Source organism: Nelumbo nucifera, chromosome 4 (genome assembly GCF_055504915.1).
Source record: "Nelumbo nucifera cultivar China Antique chromosome 4, China Antique-T2T, whole genome shotgun sequence".
Classification (NCBI taxonomy): Eukaryota; Viridiplantae; Streptophyta; class Magnoliopsida; order Proteales; family Nelumbonaceae; genus Nelumbo; species Nelumbo nucifera.
Genome location: NC_142652.1, coordinates 50,671,271 through 50,692,431, shown reverse-complemented (window position 1 = coordinate 50,692,431; position 21,161 = coordinate 50,671,271). Strand labels below are relative to the sequence as shown.

At 46.2% G+C, this 21,161-nt stretch overlaps 43 non-coding genes and 2 pseudogenes across 43 annotated transcripts; all 45 read left to right on the top strand.

Annotated features, from left to right (window-relative positions):
- Positions 1 to 174: 174 nt before the first annotated feature.
- LOC148793516 (5S ribosomal RNA) lies at positions 175 to 293 on the top strand. The gene has a single exon (XR_016071146.1). It is a non-coding gene; the product is annotated as a 5S ribosomal RNA (ribosomal RNA).
- A 355-nt stretch (positions 294 to 648) lies between these two features.
- Positions 649 to 767, top strand: LOC148793515 (5S ribosomal RNA). The gene has a single exon (XR_016072601.1). It is a non-coding gene; the product is annotated as a 5S ribosomal RNA (ribosomal RNA).
- Positions 768 to 1,121: 354 nt separating this feature from the next.
- Positions 1,122 to 1,240, top strand: LOC148793514 (5S ribosomal RNA). The gene has a single exon (XR_016075619.1). It is a non-coding gene; the product is annotated as a 5S ribosomal RNA (ribosomal RNA).
- A 355-nt stretch (positions 1,241 to 1,595) lies between these two features.
- Positions 1,596 to 1,714, top strand: LOC148793513 (5S ribosomal RNA). The gene has a single exon (XR_016069003.1). It is a non-coding gene; the product is annotated as a 5S ribosomal RNA (ribosomal RNA).
- Positions 1,715 to 2,068: 354 nt separating this feature from the next.
- Positions 2,069 to 2,187, top strand: LOC148793512 (5S ribosomal RNA). The gene has a single exon (XR_016075313.1). It is a non-coding gene; the product is annotated as a 5S ribosomal RNA (ribosomal RNA).
- Positions 2,188 to 2,541: 354 nt separating this feature from the next.
- LOC148793511 (5S ribosomal RNA) lies at positions 2,542 to 2,660 on the top strand. The gene has a single exon (XR_016075542.1). It is a non-coding gene; the product is annotated as a 5S ribosomal RNA (ribosomal RNA).
- Positions 2,661 to 3,014: 354 nt separating this feature from the next.
- Positions 3,015 to 3,133, top strand: LOC148793510 (5S ribosomal RNA). The gene has a single exon (XR_016069686.1). It is a non-coding gene; the product is annotated as a 5S ribosomal RNA (ribosomal RNA).
- Positions 3,134 to 3,487: 354 nt separating this feature from the next.
- Positions 3,488 to 3,606, top strand: LOC148793509 (5S ribosomal RNA). The gene has a single exon (XR_016070799.1). It is a non-coding gene; the product is annotated as a 5S ribosomal RNA (ribosomal RNA).
- Positions 3,607 to 3,961: 355 nt separating this feature from the next.
- Positions 3,962 to 4,080, top strand: LOC148793508 (5S ribosomal RNA). Its single transcript, XR_016069906.1, has one exon. It is a non-coding gene; the product is annotated as a 5S ribosomal RNA (ribosomal RNA).
- A 354-nt stretch (positions 4,081 to 4,434) lies between these two features.
- Positions 4,435 to 4,553, top strand: LOC148793507 (5S ribosomal RNA). The gene has a single exon (XR_016074413.1). It is a non-coding gene; the product is annotated as a 5S ribosomal RNA (ribosomal RNA).
- Positions 4,554 to 4,908: 355 nt separating this feature from the next.
- On the top strand, positions 4,909 to 5,027 carry LOC148793506 (5S ribosomal RNA; annotated as a pseudogene).
- A 171-nt stretch (positions 5,028 to 5,198) lies between these two features.
- Positions 5,199 to 5,317, top strand: LOC148793505 (5S ribosomal RNA). The gene has a single exon (XR_016072990.1). It is a non-coding gene; the product is annotated as a 5S ribosomal RNA (ribosomal RNA).
- A 355-nt stretch (positions 5,318 to 5,672) lies between these two features.
- On the top strand, positions 5,673 to 5,791 carry LOC148793504 (5S ribosomal RNA). Its single transcript, XR_016072830.1, has one exon. It is a non-coding gene; the product is annotated as a 5S ribosomal RNA (ribosomal RNA).
- Positions 5,792 to 6,145: 354 nt separating this feature from the next.
- LOC148793503 (5S ribosomal RNA) lies at positions 6,146 to 6,264 on the top strand. Its single transcript, XR_016075187.1, has one exon. It is a non-coding gene; the product is annotated as a 5S ribosomal RNA (ribosomal RNA).
- A 355-nt stretch (positions 6,265 to 6,619) lies between these two features.
- On the top strand, positions 6,620 to 6,738 carry LOC148793502 (5S ribosomal RNA). The gene has a single exon (XR_016070233.1). It is a non-coding gene; the product is annotated as a 5S ribosomal RNA (ribosomal RNA).
- Positions 6,739 to 7,092: 354 nt separating this feature from the next.
- Positions 7,093 to 7,211, top strand: LOC148793501 (5S ribosomal RNA; annotated as a pseudogene).
- A 355-nt stretch (positions 7,212 to 7,566) lies between these two features.
- On the top strand, positions 7,567 to 7,685 carry LOC148793500 (5S ribosomal RNA). The gene has a single exon (XR_016069685.1). It is a non-coding gene; the product is annotated as a 5S ribosomal RNA (ribosomal RNA).
- A 354-nt stretch (positions 7,686 to 8,039) lies between these two features.
- LOC148793499 (5S ribosomal RNA) lies at positions 8,040 to 8,158 on the top strand. Its single transcript, XR_016070084.1, has one exon. It is a non-coding gene; the product is annotated as a 5S ribosomal RNA (ribosomal RNA).
- Positions 8,159 to 8,513: 355 nt separating this feature from the next.
- LOC148793498 (5S ribosomal RNA) lies at positions 8,514 to 8,632 on the top strand. The gene has a single exon (XR_016069545.1). It is a non-coding gene; the product is annotated as a 5S ribosomal RNA (ribosomal RNA).
- Positions 8,633 to 8,986: 354 nt separating this feature from the next.
- LOC148793497 (5S ribosomal RNA) lies at positions 8,987 to 9,105 on the top strand. Its single transcript, XR_016070260.1, has one exon. It is a non-coding gene; the product is annotated as a 5S ribosomal RNA (ribosomal RNA).
- A 306-nt stretch (positions 9,106 to 9,411) lies between these two features.
- LOC148793496 (5S ribosomal RNA) lies at positions 9,412 to 9,530 on the top strand. Its single transcript, XR_016075499.1, has one exon. It is a non-coding gene; the product is annotated as a 5S ribosomal RNA (ribosomal RNA).
- A 355-nt stretch (positions 9,531 to 9,885) lies between these two features.
- LOC148793495 (5S ribosomal RNA) lies at positions 9,886 to 10,004 on the top strand. The gene has a single exon (XR_016072829.1). It is a non-coding gene; the product is annotated as a 5S ribosomal RNA (ribosomal RNA).
- A 354-nt stretch (positions 10,005 to 10,358) lies between these two features.
- LOC148793494 (5S ribosomal RNA) lies at positions 10,359 to 10,477 on the top strand. Its single transcript, XR_016075145.1, has one exon. It is a non-coding gene; the product is annotated as a 5S ribosomal RNA (ribosomal RNA).
- Positions 10,478 to 10,832: 355 nt separating this feature from the next.
- Positions 10,833 to 10,951, top strand: LOC148793493 (5S ribosomal RNA). The gene has a single exon (XR_016073498.1). It is a non-coding gene; the product is annotated as a 5S ribosomal RNA (ribosomal RNA).
- A 355-nt stretch (positions 10,952 to 11,306) lies between these two features.
- On the top strand, positions 11,307 to 11,425 carry LOC148793492 (5S ribosomal RNA). The gene has a single exon (XR_016069385.1). It is a non-coding gene; the product is annotated as a 5S ribosomal RNA (ribosomal RNA).
- Positions 11,426 to 11,779: 354 nt separating this feature from the next.
- Positions 11,780 to 11,898, top strand: LOC148793491 (5S ribosomal RNA). The gene has a single exon (XR_016074668.1). It is a non-coding gene; the product is annotated as a 5S ribosomal RNA (ribosomal RNA).
- A 354-nt stretch (positions 11,899 to 12,252) lies between these two features.
- On the top strand, positions 12,253 to 12,371 carry LOC148793490 (5S ribosomal RNA). Its single transcript, XR_016070851.1, has one exon. It is a non-coding gene; the product is annotated as a 5S ribosomal RNA (ribosomal RNA).
- A 355-nt stretch (positions 12,372 to 12,726) lies between these two features.
- Positions 12,727 to 12,845, top strand: LOC148793489 (5S ribosomal RNA). Its single transcript, XR_016074379.1, has one exon. It is a non-coding gene; the product is annotated as a 5S ribosomal RNA (ribosomal RNA).
- A 354-nt stretch (positions 12,846 to 13,199) lies between these two features.
- LOC148793488 (5S ribosomal RNA) lies at positions 13,200 to 13,318 on the top strand. The gene has a single exon (XR_016073497.1). It is a non-coding gene; the product is annotated as a 5S ribosomal RNA (ribosomal RNA).
- A 355-nt stretch (positions 13,319 to 13,673) lies between these two features.
- On the top strand, positions 13,674 to 13,792 carry LOC148793487 (5S ribosomal RNA). The gene has a single exon (XR_016073736.1). It is a non-coding gene; the product is annotated as a 5S ribosomal RNA (ribosomal RNA).
- Positions 13,793 to 14,146: 354 nt separating this feature from the next.
- LOC148793486 (5S ribosomal RNA) lies at positions 14,147 to 14,265 on the top strand. The gene has a single exon (XR_016068776.1). It is a non-coding gene; the product is annotated as a 5S ribosomal RNA (ribosomal RNA).
- A 355-nt stretch (positions 14,266 to 14,620) lies between these two features.
- Positions 14,621 to 14,739, top strand: LOC148793485 (5S ribosomal RNA). The gene has a single exon (XR_016074378.1). It is a non-coding gene; the product is annotated as a 5S ribosomal RNA (ribosomal RNA).
- A 354-nt stretch (positions 14,740 to 15,093) lies between these two features.
- Positions 15,094 to 15,212, top strand: LOC148793484 (5S ribosomal RNA). Its single transcript, XR_016070850.1, has one exon. It is a non-coding gene; the product is annotated as a 5S ribosomal RNA (ribosomal RNA).
- A 355-nt stretch (positions 15,213 to 15,567) lies between these two features.
- Positions 15,568 to 15,686, top strand: LOC148793483 (5S ribosomal RNA). The gene has a single exon (XR_016070848.1). It is a non-coding gene; the product is annotated as a 5S ribosomal RNA (ribosomal RNA).
- Positions 15,687 to 16,041: 355 nt separating this feature from the next.
- Positions 16,042 to 16,160, top strand: LOC148793482 (5S ribosomal RNA). The gene has a single exon (XR_016073735.1). It is a non-coding gene; the product is annotated as a 5S ribosomal RNA (ribosomal RNA).
- A 354-nt stretch (positions 16,161 to 16,514) lies between these two features.
- Positions 16,515 to 16,633, top strand: LOC148793481 (5S ribosomal RNA). Its single transcript, XR_016068775.1, has one exon. It is a non-coding gene; the product is annotated as a 5S ribosomal RNA (ribosomal RNA).
- Positions 16,634 to 16,988: 355 nt separating this feature from the next.
- Positions 16,989 to 17,107, top strand: LOC148793480 (5S ribosomal RNA). The gene has a single exon (XR_016074377.1). It is a non-coding gene; the product is annotated as a 5S ribosomal RNA (ribosomal RNA).
- Positions 17,108 to 17,461: 354 nt separating this feature from the next.
- LOC148793479 (5S ribosomal RNA) lies at positions 17,462 to 17,580 on the top strand. The gene has a single exon (XR_016070847.1). It is a non-coding gene; the product is annotated as a 5S ribosomal RNA (ribosomal RNA).
- Positions 17,581 to 17,935: 355 nt separating this feature from the next.
- On the top strand, positions 17,936 to 18,053 carry LOC148793478 (5S ribosomal RNA). Its single transcript, XR_016069213.1, has one exon. It is a non-coding gene; the product is annotated as a 5S ribosomal RNA (ribosomal RNA).
- A 355-nt stretch (positions 18,054 to 18,408) lies between these two features.
- Positions 18,409 to 18,527, top strand: LOC148793477 (5S ribosomal RNA). Its single transcript, XR_016073733.1, has one exon. It is a non-coding gene; the product is annotated as a 5S ribosomal RNA (ribosomal RNA).
- Positions 18,528 to 18,881: 354 nt separating this feature from the next.
- On the top strand, positions 18,882 to 19,000 carry LOC148793476 (5S ribosomal RNA). The gene has a single exon (XR_016068772.1). It is a non-coding gene; the product is annotated as a 5S ribosomal RNA (ribosomal RNA).
- Positions 19,001 to 19,355: 355 nt separating this feature from the next.
- LOC148793475 (5S ribosomal RNA) lies at positions 19,356 to 19,474 on the top strand. The gene has a single exon (XR_016074375.1). It is a non-coding gene; the product is annotated as a 5S ribosomal RNA (ribosomal RNA).
- A 354-nt stretch (positions 19,475 to 19,828) lies between these two features.
- On the top strand, positions 19,829 to 19,947 carry LOC148793474 (5S ribosomal RNA). The gene has a single exon (XR_016072639.1). It is a non-coding gene; the product is annotated as a 5S ribosomal RNA (ribosomal RNA).
- A 355-nt stretch (positions 19,948 to 20,302) lies between these two features.
- LOC148793473 (5S ribosomal RNA) lies at positions 20,303 to 20,421 on the top strand. Its single transcript, XR_016070846.1, has one exon. It is a non-coding gene; the product is annotated as a 5S ribosomal RNA (ribosomal RNA).
- A 355-nt stretch (positions 20,422 to 20,776) lies between these two features.
- Positions 20,777 to 20,895, top strand: LOC148793472 (5S ribosomal RNA). Its single transcript, XR_016072213.1, has one exon. It is a non-coding gene; the product is annotated as a 5S ribosomal RNA (ribosomal RNA).
- The last annotated feature ends 266 nt before the right edge of the window (positions 20,896 to 21,161 follow it).

Sequence of the window (21,161 nt, the reverse complement as noted above, 5' to 3'; positions counted from 1 at the left end):
TATTGCATCTATCCGGAGGTGCGGCAGATCTGAAAAGCAAACATTACGCTCACGTAGGAGCTTGTGCACGGTTACCAAGGGAGGAAGGCTGCATACACATTTTTTTCAAATCTAAAACAATTAATGGAGGGGAGCAAGATAGTGCATAAAGATCTAAGCGAGCATGAATTAAACGGGTGCGATCATACCAGCACTAATGCACCGGATCCCATCAGAACTCCGAAGTTAAGTGTGCTTGGGCGAGAGTAGTACTAGGATGGGTGACCTCGTGGGAAGTCCTCGTGTTGCACCCCAATTTTATTAATATTTTATTTCGATATCGTATTTACAAATTCCATTTGTCGTTTCGGCGAGACAAACGCAAACAACGCACCGGATACTCGGACCATTTGCGGCACGATTGTCAATACTGAATGGGAGCCGTGCAAAAACCGGGCTTTTGGCATTCGTCGTGCATTGTGGGCCCCGCGATAATATTGCATCTATCCGGGGGTGCGGCAGATCTGAAAAGCAAACAATCCGCTCATGTTGGAGCTTGTGCACGGTTACCAAGGGAGGAAGGCTGCATACACAGTTTTTTCAAATCTAAAACAATTAATGGAGTGGAGCAAGATAGTGCATAAAGATCTAAGCGAGCATGAATTAAACGGGTGCAATCATACCAGCACAAATGCACCGGATCCCATCAGAACTCCGAAGTTAAGTATGCTTGGGCGAGAGTAGTACTAGAATGGGTGACCTCCTGGGAAGTCCTCGTGTTGCACCCCAATTTTATTAATATTTTATTTTGATTTGTATTTGTAAATTCCATTTGTTGTTTCGGCGATACAACTGGAAACAACGCGTCGGATACTCGGACCTTTTGCGGCACGATCGTCATTACTGAATGGCAACGATGCAAGAACCGGGCTTTCGGCATTCGTCATGCATTGTGGACCCCGCGATAGTATTGCATCTATCCGGAGGTGCGGCAGATCTGAAAAGCAAACACTCCGCTCACGTAGGATCTTGTGCACGGTTACGAAGGGAGGAAGGCAGCATACACATTTTTTTCAAATCTAAAATAAATAATGGAGGGAAGCAAGATAGTTTATAAAGATCTAAGCGAGCATGAATTAAACGGGTGCGTTCATACCAGCACTAATGCACCGGATCCTATCAGAACTCCGAAGTTAAGTGTGCTTGGGCGAGAGTAGTACTAGGATGGGTGACCTCCTGGGAAGTCCTCGTGTTGCACCCCAATTTTATTAATACTTTATTTCGATATCGTATTTACAAATTCCATTTGTCGTTTCGGCGAGACAAACGCAAACAACGCGCCGGATACTCGGACCATTTGCGGCACGATTATCAATAATGAATGGGAACCGTGCAAAAACCGGGCTTTTGGCATTCGTCGTGCATTGTGGGCCCCGCGATAATATTGCATCTATCCGGGGGTGCGGCAGATCTGAAAAGCAAACACTCTACTCACGTAGGAGCTTGTGCACGGTTACCAAGGGAGGAAGGCTGCATACACAGTTTTTTCAAGTCTAAAACAATTAATGGAGGGGAGCAAGATAGTGCATAAAGATCTAAGCGAGCATGAATTAAATGGGTGCGATCGTACCAGCACTAATGCACCGGATCCCATCAGAACTCCGAAGTTAAGTATGCTTGGGCGAGAGTAGTACTAGAATGGGTGACCTCCTGGGAAGTCCTCGTGTTGCACCCCAATTTTATTAATATTTTATTTTGATTTGTATTTGCAAATTCCATTTGTTGTTTCGGCGATACAACTGGAAACAACGCGTCGGATACTCGGACCATTTGCGGCACGATCGTCATTTCTGAATGGCAACGATGCAAGAACCGGGCTTTCGTCAATCGTCATGCATTGTGGACCCCGCGATAGTATTGCATCTATCCGGAGGTGCGGCAGATCTGAAAAGCAAACACTCCGCTCACGTAGGAGCTTGTGCACGGTTACCAAGGGAGGAAGGCTGCATACACAGTTTTTTCAAGTCTAAAACAATTAATGGAGGGGAGCAAGATAGTGCATAAAGATCTAAGCGAGCATGAATTAAACGGTTGCGATCATACCAGCACTAATGCACCGGATCCCATAAGAACTCCGAAGTTAAGCGTGCTTGGGCGAGAGTAGTACTAGGATGGGTGACCTCCTTGGAAGTCCTCGTGTTGCACCCCAATTTTATTAATATTTTATTTTGATTTGTATTTGCAAATTCCATTTGTTGTTTCTGGGAGACAACTAGAAACAATGCGTCGGATACTCGGACCATTTGCGGCACGATCGTCATTACTGAATGGCAACGATGCAAGAACCGGGCTTTCGGCATTCGTCATGCATTGTGGGCCCCGTGATAGTATTGCATCTATCCGGAGGTGCGGCAGATCTGAAAAGCAAACACTCCGCTCACGTAGGATCCTGTGCACGGTTACCAAGGGAGGAAGGCTGCATACACATTTTTTTCAAATCTAAAACAATTAATGGAAGGCAGCAAGATAGTTCATAAAGATCTAAGCGAGCATGAATTAAATGGGTGCGATCATACCAGCACTAATGCACCGGATCCCATCAGAACTCCGAAGTTAAGTGTGCTTGGGCGAGAGTTGTACTAGGATGGGTGACCTCCTGGGAAGTCCTCTTGTTGCACCCCAATTTTATTAATATTTTATTTCGATATCGTATTTGCAAATTCCATTTGTCGTTTCGGCGATGCAAACGCAAACAACGCGCCGGATACTCGGACCATTTGCGGCACGATTGTCAATACTGAATGGGAACCGTGCAAAAACCAGGCTTTTGCCATTCGTCGTGCATTGTGGGCCCCGCGATAATATTGCATCTATCCGGGGGTGCGGCAGATCTGAAAAGCAAACAATCCGCTCATGTAGGAGCTTGTGCACGGTTACCAAGGGAGAAAGGCTGCATACACATTTTTTCAAGTCTAAAACAATTAATGGAGGGGAGCAAGATAGTGCATAAAGATCTAAGCGAGCATGAATTAAACGGGTGCGATCATAACAGCACTAATGCACCGGATCCCATCAGAACTCCGAAGTTAAGTATGCTTGGGCGAGAGTAGTACTAGAATGGGTGACCTCCTGGGAAGTCCTCGTGTTGCACCCCAATTTTATTAATATTTTATTTTGATTTGTATTTGCAAATTCCATTTGTTGTTTCGGCGATACAACTGGAAACAACGCGTCGGATACTCGGACCATTTGCGGCACGATCGTCATTACTGAATGGCAACGATGCAAGAACCGGGCTTTCGGCATTCGTCATGCATTGTGGACCCCGCGATAGTATTGCATCTATCCGGAGGTGCGGCAGATCTGAAAAGCAAACACTCCGCTCACGTAGGATCTTGTGCACGGTTACCAAGGGAGGAAGGCAGCATACACATTTTTTTCAAATCTAAAATAAATAATGGAGGGGAGCAAGATAGTTCATAAAGATCTAAGCGAGCATGAATTAAACGGGTGCGATCATACCAGCACTAATGCACCGGATCCCATCAGAACTCCGAAGTTAAGTGTGCTTGGGCGAGAGTAGTACTAGGATGGGTGACCTCCTGGGAAATCCTCGTGTTGCACCCCAATTTTATTAATATTTTATTTCGATATCGTATTTGCAAATTCCATTTGTCGTTTCGGCGATGCAAACGCAAACAACGCGCCGGATACTCGGACCATTTGCGGCACGATCGTCATTACTGAATGGGAACCGTGCAAAAACCGGGCTTTTGGCATTCGTCGTGCATTGTGGGCCCCGCGATAGTATTGCATCTATCCGGGGGTGCGGCAGATCTGAAAAGCAAACACTCTGCTCACGTAGGAGCTTGTGCACGGTTACCAAGGGAGGAAGGCTGCGTACACAGTTTTTTCAAGTCTAAAACAATTAATGGAGGGGAGCAAGATAGTGCATAAAGATCTAAGCGAGCATGAATTAAACGGGTGCGATCATACCAGCACTAATGCACAGGATCCCATAAGAACTCCGAAGTTTAGCGTGCTTGGGCGAGAGTAGTACTAGGATGGGTGACCTCCTGGGAAGTCCTCGTGTTGCACCCCAATTTTATTAATATTTTATTTTGATTTGTATTTGCAAATTCCATTTGTTGTTTCTGGGAGACAACTGGAAACAATGCGTCGGATACTCGGACCATTTGCGGCACGATCGTCATTACTGAATGGCAACGATGCTAGAACCGGGCTTTCGGCATTCGTCATGCATTGTGGGCCCCGCGATAGTATTGCATCTATCCGGAGGTGTGGCAGATCTGAAAAGCAAACACTTCGCTCACGTAGGAGCTTGTGCACGGTTACCAAGGGAGGAAGGCTGCATACACATTTTTTTCAAATCTAAAACAATTAATGGAAGGGAGCAAGATAGTTCATAAAGATCTAAGCGAGCATGAATTAAACGGGTGCGATCATACCAGCACTAATGCACCGGATCCCATCAGAACTCCGAAGTTAAGTGTTCTTGGGCGAGAGTAGTACTAGGATGGGTAACCTCCTGGGAAGTCCTCGTGTTGCACCCCAATTTTATTAATATTTTATTTCGATATCGTATTTACAAATTCCATTTGTCGTTTCGGCGAAACAAACGCAAACAACGCGCCGGATACTCGGACCATTTGCGGCACGATAGTCAATAATGAATGGGAACCGTGCTAAAACCGGGCTTTTGGCATTCGTCGTGCATTGTGGGCCCCGCGATAATATTGCATCTATCCGGGGGTGCGGCAGATCTGAAAAGCAAACACTCTACTCACGTAGGAGCTTGTGCACGGTTACCAAGGGAGGAAGGCTGCATACACAGTTTTTTCAAGTCTAAAACAATTAATGGAGGGGAGCAAGATCGTGCATAAAGATCTAAGCGAGCATGAATTAAATGGGTGCGATCATACCAACACTAATGCACCGGATCCCATTAGAATTCCAAAGTTAAGCGTGCTTGGGCGAGAGTAGTACTGGGATGGGTGACCTCCTGGGAAGTCCTTGTGTTGCACCGCAATTTTATTAATATTTTATTTTGATTTGTATTTGCAAATTCCATTTTTTGTTTCTGGGAGACAACTGGAAACAATGCGTCGGATACTCGGACCATTTGCGGCACGATCGTCATTACTGAATGGCAACGATGCCAGATAGTGCATAAAGATCTAAGCGAGCATGAATTAAACGGGTGCGATCATATCAGCACTAATGCACCGGATCCCATAAGAACTCCGAAGTTAAGTGTGCTTGGGCGAGAGTAGTACTAGGATGGGTGACCTCCTGGGAAGTCCACGTGTTGCACCCCAATTTTATTAATATTTTATTTCGATATCGTATTTGCAAATTCCATTTGTCGTTTAGGCGAGACAAACGCAAACAACGCGTCGGATACTCGGACCATTTGCGGCACGATCGTCATTACTGAATGGGAACCGTGCAAATACCGGGCTTTTGGCATTCGTCGTGCATTGTGGGCCCCGCGATAGTATTGCATCTATCCGGGGGTGCGGCAGATCTGAAAAGCAAACACTCTGCTCACGTAGGAGCTTGTGCACGGTTACCAAGGGAGGAAGGCTGCATACACAGTTTTTTCAAGTCTAAAACAATTAATGGAGGGGAGCAAGATAGTGCATAAAGATCTAAGCGAGCATGAATTAAACGGGTGCGATCATACCAGCACTAATGCACCGGATCCCATCAGAACTCCGAAGTTAAGTATGCTTGGGCGAGAGTAGTACTAGGATGGGTGACCTCCTGGGAAGTCCTCGTGTTGCACCCCAATTTTATTAATATTTTATTTTGATTTGTATTTGCAAATTCCATTTGTTGTTTCGGCGATATAACTGGAAACAACGCGTCGGATACTCGGACCATTTGCGGCACGATCGTCATTACTGAATGGCAACGATGCAAGAACCGGGCTTTCGGCATTCGTCATGCATTGTGGACCCCGCGATAGTATTGCATCTATCCGGAGGTGCGGCAGATCTGAAAAACAAACACTCCGCTCACGTAGGATCTTGTGCACGGTTACCGAGGGAGGAAGGCAGCATACACATTTTTTTCAAATCTAAAACAAATAATGGAGGGGAGCAAGATAGTTCATAAAGATCTAAGCGAGCATGAATTAAACGGGTGCGATCATACCAGCACTAATGCACCGGATCCCATCAGAACTCCGAAGTTAAGTGTGCTTGGGCGAGAGTAGTACTAGGATGGGTGTCCTCCTGGGAAGTCCTCATGTTGCACCCCAATTTTATTAATATTTTATTTCGATATCGTATTTACAAATTCCATTTGTCGTTTCGGCGAGACAAACGCAAACAACGCGCCGGATACTCGGACCATTTGTGGCACGATAGTCAATACTGAATGGGAACCGTGCAAAAACCGGGCTTTTGGCATTCGTCGTGCATTGTGGGCCCCGCGATAATATTGCATCTATCCGGGGGTGCGGCTGATCTGAAAAGCAAACACTCTACTCACGTAGGAGCTTGTGCACGGTTACCAAGGGAGGAACGCTGCATACACAGTTTTTTCAAGTCTAAAACAATTAATGGAGGGGAGCAAAATAGTGCATAAAGATCTACGCGAGCATGAAATAAATGGGTGCGATCATACCAACACTAATGCACCGGATCCTATCAGAACTCCAAAGTTAAGCGTGCTTGGGCGAGAGTAGTACTGGGATGGGTGACCTCCTGGGAAGTGCTCGTGTTGCACCCCTATTTTATTAATATTTTATTTTGATTTGTATTTGCAAATTCCATTTGTTGTTTCTGGGAGACAACTGCAAACAATGCGTCGGATACTCGGACCATTTGCGGCACGATCGTCATTACTGAATGGCAACGATGCAAGAACTGGGCTTTCGGCATTCGTCATGCATTGTGGGCCCCGCGATAGTATTGCATCTATCCGGAGGTGCGGCAGATCTGAAAAGCAAACACTCCGCTCACGTAGGATCTTGTGCACGGTTACCAAGGGAGGAAGGCAGCATACACATTTTTTTCAAATCTAAAACATATAATGGAGGGGAGCAAGATAGTTCATAAAGATCTAAGCGAGCATGAATTAAACGGGTGCGATCATACCAGCACTAACGCACCGGATCCAATCAGAACTCCGAAGTTAAGTGTGCTTGGGCGAGAGTAGTATTAGGATGGGTGACCTCCTGGGAAGTCCTCGTGTTCCACCTCAATTTTATTAATATTTTATTTCGATATCGTATTTACAAATTCCATTTGTCGTTTCGGCGAGACAAACGCAAACAACGCGCAGGATACTCGGACCATTTGCGGCACGATTGTCAATACTAAATGGGAACCGTGCAAAAACCAGGCTTTTGGCATTCGTCGTGCATTGTGGGCCCCGCGATAATATTGCATCCATCCGGGGGTGCGGCAGATCTGAAAAGCAAACAATCCGCTCATGTAGGAGCTTGTGCACGGTTACCAAGGGAGAAAGGCTGCATACACAGTTTTTTCAAGTCTAAAACAATTAATGGAGGGGAGCAAGATAGTGCATAAAGATCTAAGCGAGCATGAATTAAACGGGTGCGATCATAACAGCACTAATGCACCGGATCCCATCAGAACTCCGAAGTTAAGTATGCTTGGGCGAGAGTAGTACTAGAATGGGTGACCTCCTGGGAAGTCCTCGTGTTGCACCCCAATTTTATTAATATTTTATTTTGATTTGTATTTGCAAATTCCATTTGTTGTTTCGGCGATACAACTGGAAACAACGCGTCGGATACTCGGACCATTTGCGGCACGATCGTCATTACTGAATGGCAACGATGCAAGAACCGGGCTTTCGGCATTCGTCATGCATTGTGGACCCCGCGATAGTATTGCATCTATCCGGAGGTGCGGCAGATCTGAAAAGCAAACACTCCGCTCACGTAGGATCTTGTGCACGGTTACCAAGGGAGGAAGGCAGCATACACATTTTTTTCAAATCTAAAATAAATAATGGAGGGGAGCAAGATAGTTCATAAAGATCTAAGCGAGCATGAATTAAACGGGTGCGATCATACCAGCACTAATGCACCGGATCCAATCAGAACTCCAAAGTTAAGTGTGCTTGGGCGAGAGTAGTACTAGGATGGGTGACCTCCTGGGAAATCCTCGCGTTGCACCCCAATTTTATTAATATTTTATTTCGATATCGTATTTGCAAATTCCATTTGTCGTTTCGGCGATGCAAACGCAAACAACGCGCCGGATACTCGGACCATTTGCGGCACGATCGTCATTACTGAATGGGAACCGTGCAAAAACCGGGCTTTTGGCATTCGTCGTGCATTGTGGGCCCCGCGATAGTATTGCATCTATCCGGGGGTGCGGCAGATCTGAAAAGCAAACACTCTGCTCACGTAGGAGCTTGTGCACGGTTACCAAGGGAGGAAGGCTGCATACACAGTTTTTTCAAGTCTAAAACAATTAATGGATGGGGGCAAGATAGTGCATAAAGATCTAAGCGAGCATGAATTAAACGGGTGCGATCATACCAGCACTAATGCACCGGATCCCATCAAAACTCCCAAGTTAAGCGTGCTTGGGCGAGAGTAGTACTAGGATGGGTGACCTCCTGGGAAGTCCTCGTGTTGCACCCCAATTTTATTAATATTTTATTTTGATTTGTATTTGCAAATTCCATTTGTTGTTTCTGGGAGACAACTGGAAACAATGCGTCGGATACTCGGACCATTTGCGGCACGATCGTCATTACTGAATGGCAACGATGCAAAAACCGGGCTTTCGGCATTCGTCATGCATTGTGGGCCCCGCGATAGTATTGCATCTATCCGGAGGTGCGGCAGATCTGAAAAGCAAACACTCCGCTCACGTAGGATCTTGTGCACGGTTACCAAGGGAGGAAGGCAGCATACACATTTTTTTCAAATCTAAAACAAATAATGGAGGGGAGCAAGATAGTTCATAAAAATCTCAGCGAGCATGAATTAAACGGGTGCGATCATACCAGCACTAATGCACCGGATCCCGTCAGAACTCCGAAGTTAAGTGTGCTTGGGCGAGAATAGTACTAGGATGGGTGAGCTCCGGGGAAGTCCTCGTGTTGCACCCCAATTTTATTAATATTTTATTTTGATTTGTATTTGCAAATTCCATTTGTTGTTTCGGCGATACAACTGGAAACAACGCGTCGGATACTCGGACCATTTGCGGCACGATCGTCATTACTGAGTGGCAACGATGCAAGTACCGGACTTTCGGCATTCGTCATGCATTGTGGGCCCCGCGATAGTATTGCATCTATCCGGAGGTGCGGCAGATCTGAAAAACAAGCACTCCTTTCACGTAGGAGCTTGTGCACGGTTATCAAGGGAGGAAGGTTGCCTACACAAAAGATCTACGCGAGCATGAATTAAACGGGTGCGATCATACCAGCACTAATGCATCGGATCCCATCAGAACTCCGAAGTTAAGTGTGCTTGGGCGAGAGTAGTTCTGGGATGGGTGACCTCCTGGGAAGTCCTCGTGTTGCACCCCAATTTTATTAATATTTTATTTCGATATCGTATTTGCAAATTCCATTTGTCGTTTAGGCGAGACAAACGCAAACAACGCGCCGGATACTCGGACCATTTGCGGCACGATCGTCATTACTGAATGGGAACCGTGCAAATACCGGGCTTTTGGCATTCGTCGTGCATTGTGGGCCCCGCGATAGTATTGCATCTATCCGGGGGTGCGGCAGATCTGAAAAGCAAACACTCTGCTCACGTAGGAGCTTGTGCACGGTTACCAAGGGAGGAAGGCTGCATACACAGTTTTTTCAAGTCTAAAACAATTAATGGAGGGGAGCAAGATAGTGCATAAAGATCTAAGCGAGCATGAATTAAACGGGTGCGATCATACCAGCACTAATGCACCGGATCCCATCAGAACTCCGAAGTTAAGTATGCTTGGGCGAGAGTAGTACTAGGATGGGTGACCTCCTGGGAAGTCCTCGTGTTGCACCCCAATTTTATTAATATTTTATTTTGATTTGTATTTGCAAATTCCATTTGTTGTTTCGGCGATATAACTGGAAACAACGCGTCGGATACTCGGACCATTTGCGGCGCGATCGTCATTACTGAATGGCAACGATGCAAGAACCGGGCTTTCGGCATTCGTCATGCATTGTGGACCCCGCGATAGTATTGCAACTATCCGGAGGTGCGGCAGATCTGAAAAGCAAACACTCCGCTCACGTAGGATCTTGTGCACGGTTACCGAGGGAGGAAGGCAGCATACACATTTTTTTCAAATCTAAAACAAATAATGGAGGGGAGCAAGATAGTTCATAAAGATCTAAGCGAGCATGAATTAAACGGGTGCGAACATACCAGCACTAATGCACCGGATCCCATCAGAACTTCGAAGTTAAGTGTGCTTGGGCGAGAGTAGTACTAGGATGGGTGACCTCTTGGGAAGTCCTCGTGTTGCACCCCAATTTTATTAATATTTTATTTCGATATCGTATTTGCAAATTCCATTTGTCGTTTAGGCAAGGCAAACGCAAACAACGCGCCGGATACTCGGACCATTTGCGGCACGATCGTCATTACTGAATGGGAACCGCGCAAAAACCGGGCTTTTGGCATTCGTCGTGCATTGTGGGCCCCGCGATAGTATTGCATCTATCCGGGGGTGCGGCAGATCTGAAAAGCAAACACTCTGCTCACGTAGGAGCTTGTGCACGGTTACCAAGGGAGGAAGGCTGCATACACAGTTTTTTCAAGTCTAAAACAATTAATGGAGGGGAGCAAGATAGTGCATAAAAATCTAAGCGAGCATGAATTAAACGGGTGCGATCATACCAGCACTAATGCACCGGATCCCATCAGAACTCCGAAGTTAAATATGCTTGGGCGAGAGTAGTACTAGGATGGGTGACCTCCTGGGAAGTCCTCGTGTTGCACCCCAATTTTATTAATATTTTATTTCGATATCGTATTTAGAAATTCCATTTGTCGTTTCGGCGAGACAAACACAAACAACGCACCGGATACTCGGACCATTTGCGGCACGATTGTCAATACTGAATGGGAACCGTGCAAAAACCGGGCTTTTTGCATTCGTCGTGCATTGTGGGCCCCGCGATAATATTGCATCTATCCGGGGGTGCGACAGATCTGAAAAACAAACACTCTACTCACGTAGGAGCTTGTGCACGGTTACCAAGGGAGGAAGGCTGCATACACAGTTTTTTCAAGTCTAAAACAATTAATGGAGGGGAGCAAGATAGCGCATAAAGATCTAAGCGAGCATGAATTAGATGGGTGCGATCATACCAGCACTATTGCACCGGATCCCATCAGAACTCCAAAGTTAACCGTGCTTGGGCGAGAGTAGTATTAGGATGGGTGACCTCCTGGGAAGTCCTCGTGTTGCACCCCAATTTTATTAATATTTTATTTTGATTTGTATTTGCAAATTCCATTTGTCGTTTCTGGGAGACAACTGGAAACAATGCGTCGGATACTCGGACCATTTGCGGCACGATCGTCATTACTGAATGGCAACGATGCAAAAACCGGGCTTTCGGCATTCGTCATGCATTGTGGGCCCCGCGATAGTATTGCATCTATCCGGAGGTGCGGCAGATCTGAAAAGCAAACACTCCGCTCACGTAGGATCTTGTGCACGGTTACCAAGGGAGGAAGGCAGCATACACATTTTTTTCAAATCTAAAACAAATAATGGAGGGGAGCAAGATAGTGCATAAAGATCTAAGCGAGCATGAATTAAACGGGTGCGATCATACCAGCACTAATGCACCGGATCCCATCAGAACTCCGAAATTAAGTGTGCTTGGGCGAGAGTAGTACTAGAATGGGTGACCTCCTGGGAAGTCCTCGTGTTGCACCCCAATTTTATTAATATTTTATTTTGATTTGTATTTGCTAATTCCATTTGTTGTTTCGGCGATACAACTGGAAACAACGCCTCGGATACTCGGACCATTTGCGGCACGATCGTCATTACTATATGGCAACGATGCAGGAACCGGGCTTTCGGCATTCGTCGTGCATTGTGGGCCCCGCGATAGTATTGCATTTATCCGGTGGTGCGGCAGATCTGAAAAGCAAACAATCCGCTCACGTAGGAGTTTGTGCACGGTTACCAAGGGAGGAAGGCTGCATACACAGTTTTTTCAAATCTAAAACAATTAATGGAGGGGAGCAAGATAGTGCATAAAGATCTAAGCGAGCATGAATTAAACGGGTGCGATCATACCAGCACTAATGCACCGGATCCCATCAGAACTCCGAAGTTAAGTGTGCTTGGGCGAGAGTAGTACTAGGATGGGTGACCTCCTGGGAAGTCCTCGTGTTGCACCCCAATTTTATTAATATTTTATTTCGATATCGTATTTGCAAATTCCATTTGTCGTTTCGGCGAGACAAACGCAAACAACGCGCCGGATACTCGGACCATTTGCGGCACGATCGTCATTACTGAATGGGAACCGTGCAAAAACCGGGCTTTTGGCATTCGTCGTGCATTGTGGGCCCTGCGATAGTATTGCATCTATCCGGGGGTGCGGCAGATCTGAAAAACAAACACTCTGCTCACGTAGGAACTTGTGCACGGTTACCAAGGGAGGAAGGCTGCATACACAATTTTTTCAAGTCTAAAACAATTAATGGAGGGGAGCAAGATAGTGCATAAAGATCTAAGCGAGCATGAATTTAACGGCTGCGATCATACCAGCACTAATGCACCGGATCCCATCAGAACTCCGAAGTTAAGTGTGCTTGGGCGAGAGTAGTACTAGAATGGGTGACCTCCTGGGAAGTCCTCGTGTTGCACCCCAATTTTATTAATATTTTATTTTGATTTGTATTTGCTAATTCCATTTGTTGTTTCGGCGATACAACTGGAAACAACGCCTCGGAAACTCGGACCATTTGCGGCACGATCGTCATTACTATATGGCAACGATGCAGGAACCGGGCTTTCGGCATTCGTCGTGCATTGTGGGCCCCGCGATAGTATTGCATTTATCCGGTGGTGCGGCAGATCTGAAAAGCAAACAATCCGCTCACGTAGGAGTTTGTGCACGGTTACCAAGGGAGGAAGGCTGCATACACAGTTTTTTCAAATCTAAAACAATTAATGGAGGGGAGCAAGATAGTGCATAAAGATCTAAGCGAGCATGAATTAAACGGGTGCGATCATACCAGCACTAATGCACCGGATCCCATCAGAACTCCGAAGTTAAATATGCTTGGGCGAGAGTAGTACTAGGATGGGTGACCTCCTGGGAAGTCCTCGTGTTGCACCCCAATTTTATTAATATTTTATTTCGATATCGTATTTAGAAATTCCATTTGTCGTTTCGGCGAGACAAACACAAACAACGCACCGGATACTCGGACCATTTGCGGCACGATTGTCAATACTGAATGGGAACCGTTCAAAAACCGGGCTTTTTGCATTCGTCATGCATTGTGGGCCCCGCGATAATATTGCATCTATCCGGGGGTGCGACAGATCTGAAAAACAAACACTCTACTCACGTAGGAGCTTGTGCACGGTTACCAAGGGAGGAAGGCTGCATACACAGTTTTTTCAAGTCTAAAACAATTAATGGAGGGGAGCAAGATAGCGCATAAAGATCTAAGCGAGCATGAATTAGATGGGTGCGATCATACCAGCACTAATGCACCGGATCCCATCAGAACTCCAAAGTTAAGCGTGCTTGGGCGAGAGTAGTATTAGGATGGGTGACCTCCTGGGAAGTCCTCGTGTTGCACCCCAATTTTATTAATATTTTATTTTGATTTGTATTTGCAAATTCCATTTGTTGTTTCTGGGAGACAACTGGAAACAATGCGTCGGATACTCGGACCATTTGCGGCACGATCGTCATTACTGAATGGCAACGATGCAAAAACCTGGCTTTCGGCATTCGTCATGCATTGTGGGCCCCGCGATAGTATTGCATCTATCCGGAGGTGCGGCAGATCTGAAAAGCAAACACTCCGCTCACGTAGGATCTTGTGCACGGTTACCAAGGGAGAAAGGCAGCATACACATTTTTTTCAAATCTAAAACAAATAATGGAGGGGAGCAAGATAGTGCATAAAGATCTAAGCGAGCATGAATTAAACCGGTGCGATCATACCAGCACTAATGCACCGGATCCCATCAGAACTCCGAAATTAAGTGTGCTTGGGCGAGAGTAGTACTAGGATGGGTGACCTCCTGGGAAGTCCTCGTGTTGCACCCCAATTTTATTAATATTTTATTTCGATATCGTATTTGCAAATTCCATTTGTCGTTTCGGCGAGACAAACGCAAACAACGCGCCGGATACTCGGACCATTTGCGGCACGATCGTCATTACTGAATGGGAACCGTGAAAAAACCGGGCTTTTGGCATTCGTCGTGCATTGTGGGCCCTGCGATAGTATTGCATCTATCCGGGGGTGCGGCAGATCTGAAAAACAAACACTCTGCTCACGTAGGAGCTTGTGCACGGTTACCAAGGGAGGAAGGCTGCATACACAATTTTTTCAAGTCTAAAACAATTAATGGAGGGGAGCAAGATAGTGCATAAAGATCTAAGCGAGCATGAATTTAACGGCTGCGATCATACCAGCACTAATGCACCGGATCCCATCAGAACTCCGAAGTTAAGTGTGCTTGGGCGAGAGTAGTACTAGAATGGGTGACCTCCTGGGAAGTCCTCGTGTTGCACCCCAATTTTATTAATATTTTATTTTGATTTGTATTTGCTAATTCCATTTGTTGTTTCGGCGATACAACTGGAAACAACGCCTCGGAAACTCGGACCATTTGCGGCACGATCGTCATTACTATATGGCAACGATGCAGGAACCGGGCTTTCGGCATTCGTCGTGCATTGTGGGCCCCGCGATAGTATTGCATTTATCCGGTGGTGCGGCAGATCTGAAAAGCAAACAATCCGCTCACGTAGGAGTTTGTGCACGGTTACCAAGGGAGGAAGGCTGCATACACAGTTTTTTCAAATCTAAAACAATTAATGGAGGGGAGCAAGATAGTGCATAAAGATCTAAGCGAGCATGAATTAAACGGGTGCGATCATACCAGCACTAATGCACCGGATCCCATCAGAACTCCGAAGTTAAGTGTGCTTGGGCGAGAGTAGTACTAGGATGGGTGACCTCCTGGGAAGTCCTCGTGTTGCACCCCAATTTTATTAATATTTTATTTCGATATCGTATTTGCAAATTCCATTTGTCGTTTCGGCGAGACAAACGCAAACAACGCGCCGGATACTCGGACCATTTGCGGCACGATCGTCATTACTGAATGGCAACGATGCAAGAACCGGGCTTTCGGCCTTCGTCATGCATTGTGGGCCCCGCGATAGTGTTGCATCTATCCGGAGGTGAGGCAGATCTGAAAAGCAAACACTCCGCTCACGTAGGAGCTTGTGCACGGTTACCAAGGGAGGAAGGCTGCATACACATTTTTTTCAAATCTAAAACAATTAATGGAAGGGAGCAAGATAGTTCATAAAGATCTAAGCGAGCATGAATTAAACGGGTGCGATCATACCAGCACTAATGCACCGGATCCCATCAGAACTCCGAAGTTAAGTGTGCTTGGGCGAGAGTAGTACTAGGATGGGTGACCTCCTGGGAAGTCCTCGTGTTGCACCCCAATTTTATTAATATTTTATTTCGATATCGTATTTACAAATTCCATTTGTCGTTTCGGCGAGACAAACGCAAACAACGCGCCGGATACTCGGAACATTTGCGGCACGATTGTCAATACTGAATGGGAACCGTGCAAAAACCGGGCTTTTGGCATTCGTCGTTCATTGTGGGCCCCGCGATAATATTGCATCTATCCGGGGGTGCGGCAGATCTGAAAAGCAAACACTCTACCCACGTATGAGCTTGTGCACGGTTACCAAGGGAGGAAGGCAGCATACACAGTTTTTTCAAGTCGAAAACAATTAATGGAGGGGAGCAAGATAACGCATAAAGATCTAAGCGAGCATGAATTAAATGGGTGCGATCATACCAGCACTAATGCACCGGATCCCATCAGAACTCCAAAGTTAAGCGTGCTTGGGCGAGAGTAGTATTAGGATGGGTGACCTCCTGGGAAGTCCTCGTGTTGCACCCCAATTTTATTAATATTTTATTTTGATTTGTATTTGCAAATTCCATTTGTTGTTTCTGGGAGACAACTGGAAACAATGCGTCGGATACTCGGACCATTTGCGGCACGATCGTCATTACTGAATGGCAACGATGCAAAAACCGGGCTTTCGGCATTCGTCATGCATTGTGGGCCCCGCGATAGTATTGCATCTATCCGGAGGTGCGGCAGATCTGAAAAGCAAACACTCCGCTCACGTAGGATCTTGTGCACGGTTACCAAGGGAGGAAGGCAGCATACACATTTTTTTCAAATCTAAAACAAATAATGGAGGGGAGCAAGATAGTGCATAAAGATCTAAGCGAGCATGAATTAAACCGGTGCGATCATACCAGCACTAATGCACCGGATCCCATCAGAACTCCGAAATTAAGTGTGCTTGGGCGAGAGTAGTACTAGGATGGGTGACCTCCTGGGAAGTCCTCGTGTTGCACCCCAATTTTATTAATATTTTATTTCGATATCGTATTTGCAAATTCCATTTGTCGTTTCGGCGAGACAAACGCAAACAACGCGCCGGATACTCGGACCATTTGCGGCACGATCGTCATTACTGAATGGGAACCGTGAAAAAACCGGGCTTTTGGCATTCGTCGTGCATTGTGGGCCCTGCGATAGTATTGCATCTATCCGGGGGTGCGGCAGATCTGAAAAACAAACACTCTGCTCACGTAGGAGCTTGTGCACGGTTACCAAGGGAGGAAGGCTGCATACACAATTTTTTCAAGTCTAAAACAATTAATGGAGGGGAGCAAGATAGTGCATAAAGATCTAAGCGAGCATGAATTTAACGGCTGCGATCATACCAGCACTAATGCACCGGATCCCATCAGAACTCCGAAGTTAAGTGTGCTTGGGCGAGAGTAGTACTAGAATGGGTGACCTCCTGGGAAGTCCTCGTGTTGCACCCCAATTTTATTAATATTTTATTTTGATTTGTATTTGCTAATTCCATTTGTTGTTTCGGCGATACAACTGGAAACAACGCCTCGGAAACTCGGACCATTTGCGGCACGATCGTCATTACTATATGGCAACGATGCAGGAACCGGGCTTTCGGCATTCGTCGTGCATTGTGGGCCCCGCGATAGTATTGCATTTATCCGGTGGTGCGGCAGATCTGAAAAGGAAACAATCCGCTCACGTAGGAGTTTGTGCACGGTTACCAAGGGAGGAAGGCTGCATACACAGTTTTTTCAAATCTAAAACAATTAATGGAGGGGAGCAAGATAGTGCATAAAGATCTAAGCGAGCATGAATTAAACGGGTGCGATCATACCAGCACTAATGCACCGGATCCCATCAGAACTCCGAAGTTAAGTGTGCTTGGGCGAGAGTAGTACTAGGATGGGTGACCTCCTGGGAAGTCCTCGTGTTGCACCCCAATTTTATTAATATTTTATTTCGATATCGTATTTGCAAATTCCATTTGTCGTTTCGGCGAGACAAACGCAAACAACGCGCCGGATACTCGGACCATTTGCGGCACGATCGTCATTACTGAATGGCAACGATGCAAGAACCGGGCTTTCGGCCTTCGTCATGCATTGTGGGCCCCGCGATAGTGTTGCATCTATCCGGGGGTGCGACAGATCTGAAAAACAAACACTCTACTCACGTAGGAGCTTGTGCACGGTTACCAAGGGAGGAAGGCTGCATACACAGTTTTTTCAAGTCTAAAACAATTAATGGAGGGGAGCAAGATAGCGCATAAAGATCTAAGCGAGCATGAATTAGATGGGTGCGATCATACCAGCACTAATGCACCGGATCCCATCAGAACTCCAAAGTTAAGCGTGCTTGGGCGAGAGTAGTACTAGGATGGTGACCTCCTGGGAAGTCCTCGTGTTGCACCCCAATTTTATTAATATTTTATTTCGATATCGTATTTACAAATTCCATTTGTCGTTTCGGCGAGACAAACGCAAACAACGCGCCGGATACTCGGAACATTTGCGGCACGATTGTCAATACTGAATGGGAACCGTGCAAAAACCGGGCTTTTGGCATTCGTCGTTCATTGTGGGCCCCGCGATAATATTGCATCTATCCGGGGTTGCGGCAGATCTGAAAAGCAAACACTCTACCCACGTATGAGCTTGTGCACGGTTACCAAGGGAGGAAGGCAGCATACACAGTTTTTTCAAGTCGAAAACAATTAATGGAGGGGAGCAAGATAACGCATAAAGATCTAAGCGAGCATGAATTAAATGGGTGCGATCATACCAGCACTAATGCACCGGATCCCATCAGAACTCCAAAGTTAAGCGTGCTTGGGCGAGAGTAGTATTAGGATGGGTGACCTCCTGGGAAGTCCTCGTGTTGCACCCCAATTTTATTAATATTTTATTTTGATTTGTATTTGCAAATTCCATTTGTTGTTTCTGGGAGACAACTGGAAACAATGCGTCGGATACTCGGACCATTTGCGGCACGATCGTCATTACTGAATGGCAACGATGCAAAAACCGGGCTTTCGGCATTCGTCATGCATTGTGGGCCCCGCGATAGTATTGCATCTATCCGGAGGTGCGGCAGATCTGAAAAGCAAACACTCCGCTCACGTAGGATCTTGTGCACGGTTACCAAGGGAGGAAGGCAGCATACACATTTTTTTCAAATCTAAAACAAATAATGGAGGGGAGCAAGATAGTGCATAAAGATCTAAGCGAGCATGAATTAAACCGGTGCGATCATACCAGCACTAATGCACCGGATCCCATCAGAACTCCGAAATTAAGTGTGCTTGGGCGAGAGTAGTACTAGGATGGGTGACCTCCTGGGAAGTCCTCGTGTTGCACCCCAATTTTATTAATATTTTATTTCGATATCGTATTTGCAAATTCCATTTGTCGTTTCGGCGAGACAAACGCAAACAACGCGCCGGATACTCGGACCATTTGCGGCACGATCGTCATTACTGAATGGGAACCGTGCAAAAACCGGGCTTTTGGCATTCGTCGTGCATTGTGGGCCCTGCGATAGTATTGCATCTATCCGGGGGTGCGGCAGATCTGAAAAACAAACACTCTGCTCACGTAGGAGCTTGTGCACGGTTACCAAGGGAGGAAGGCTGCATACACAATTTTTTCAAGTCTAAAACAATTAATGGAGGGGAGCAAGATAGTGCATAAAGATCTAAGCGAGCATGAATTTAACGGCTGCGATCATACCAGCACTAATGCACCGGATCCCATCAGAACTCCGAAGTTAAGTGTGCTTGGGCGAGAGTAGTACTAGAATGGGTGACCTCCTGGGAAGTCCTCGTGTTGCACCCCAATTTTATTAATATTTTATTTTGATTTGTATTTGCTAATTCCATTTGTTGTTTCGGCGATACAACTGGAAACAACGCCTCGGAAACTCGGACCATTTGCGGCACGATCGTCATTACTATATGGCAACGATGCAGGAACCGGGCTTTCGGCATTCGTCGTGCATTGTGGGCCCCGCGATAGTATTGCATTTATCCGGTGGTGCGGCAGATCTGAAAAGCAAACAATCCGCTCACGTAGGAGTTTGTGCACGGTTACCAAGGGAGGAAGGCTGCATACACAGTTTTTTCAAATCTAAAACAATTAATGGAGGGGAGCAAGATAGTGCATAAAGATCTAAGCGAGCATGAATTAAACGGGTGCGATCATACCAGCACTAATGCACCGGATCCCATCAGAACTCCGAAGTTAAGTGTGCTTGGGTGAGAGTAGTACTAGGATGGGTGACCTCCTGGGAAGTCCTCGTGTTGCACCCCAATTTTATTAATATTTTATTTCGATATCGTATTTGCAAATTCCATTTGTCGTTTCGGCGAGACAAACGCAAACAACGCGCCGGATACTCGGACCATTTGCGGCACGATCGTCATTACTGAATGGCAACGATGCAAGAACCGGGCTTTCGGCCTTCGTCATGCATTGTGGGCCCCGCGATAGTGTTGCATCTATCCGGAGGTGAGGCAGATCTGAAAAGCAAACACTCCGCTCACGTAGGAGCTTGTGCACGGTTACCAAGGGAGGAAGGCTGCATACACATTTTTTTCAAATCTAAAACAATTAATGGAAGGGAGCAAGATAGTTCATAAAGATCTAAGCGAGCATGAATTAAACGGGTGCGATCATACCAGCACTAATGCACCGGATCCCATCAGAACTCCGAAGTTAAGTGTGCTTGGGCGAGAGTAGTACTAGGATGGGTGACCTCCTGGGAAGTCCTCGTGTTGCACCCCAATTTTATTAATATTTTATTTCGATATCGTATTTACAAATTCCATTTGTCGTTTCGGCGAGACAAACGCAAACAACGCGCCGGATACTCGGAACATTTGCGGCACGATTGTCAATACTGAATGGGAACCGTGCAAAAACCGGGCTTTTGGCATTCGTCGTTCATTGTGGGCCCCGCGATAATATTGCATCTATCCGGGGGTGCGGCAGATCTGAAAAGCAAACACTCTACCCACGTATGAGCTTGTGCACGGTTACCAAGGGAGGAAGGCCGCATACACAGTTTTTTCAAGTCAAAAACAATTAATGGAGGGGAGCAAGATAACGCATAAAGATCTAAGCGAGCATGAATTAAATGGGTGCGATCATACCAGCACTAATGCACCGGATCCCATCAGAACTCCAAAGTTAAGCGTGCTTGGGCGAGAGTAGTACTAGGATGGGTGACCTCCTGGGAAGTCCTCGTGTTGCACCCCAATTTTATTAATATTTTATTTTGATTTGTATTTGCAAATTCCATTTGTTGTTTCTGGGAGACAACTGGAAACAATGCGTCGGATACTCGGACCATTTGCGGCACGATCGTCATTACTGAATGGCAACGATGCAAAAACCGGGCTTTCGGCTTTCGTCATGCATTGTGGGCCCCGCGATAGTATTGCATCTATCCGGAGGTGCGGCAGATCTGAAAAGCAAACACTCCGCTCACGTAGGATCTTGTGCACGGTTACCAAGGGAGGAA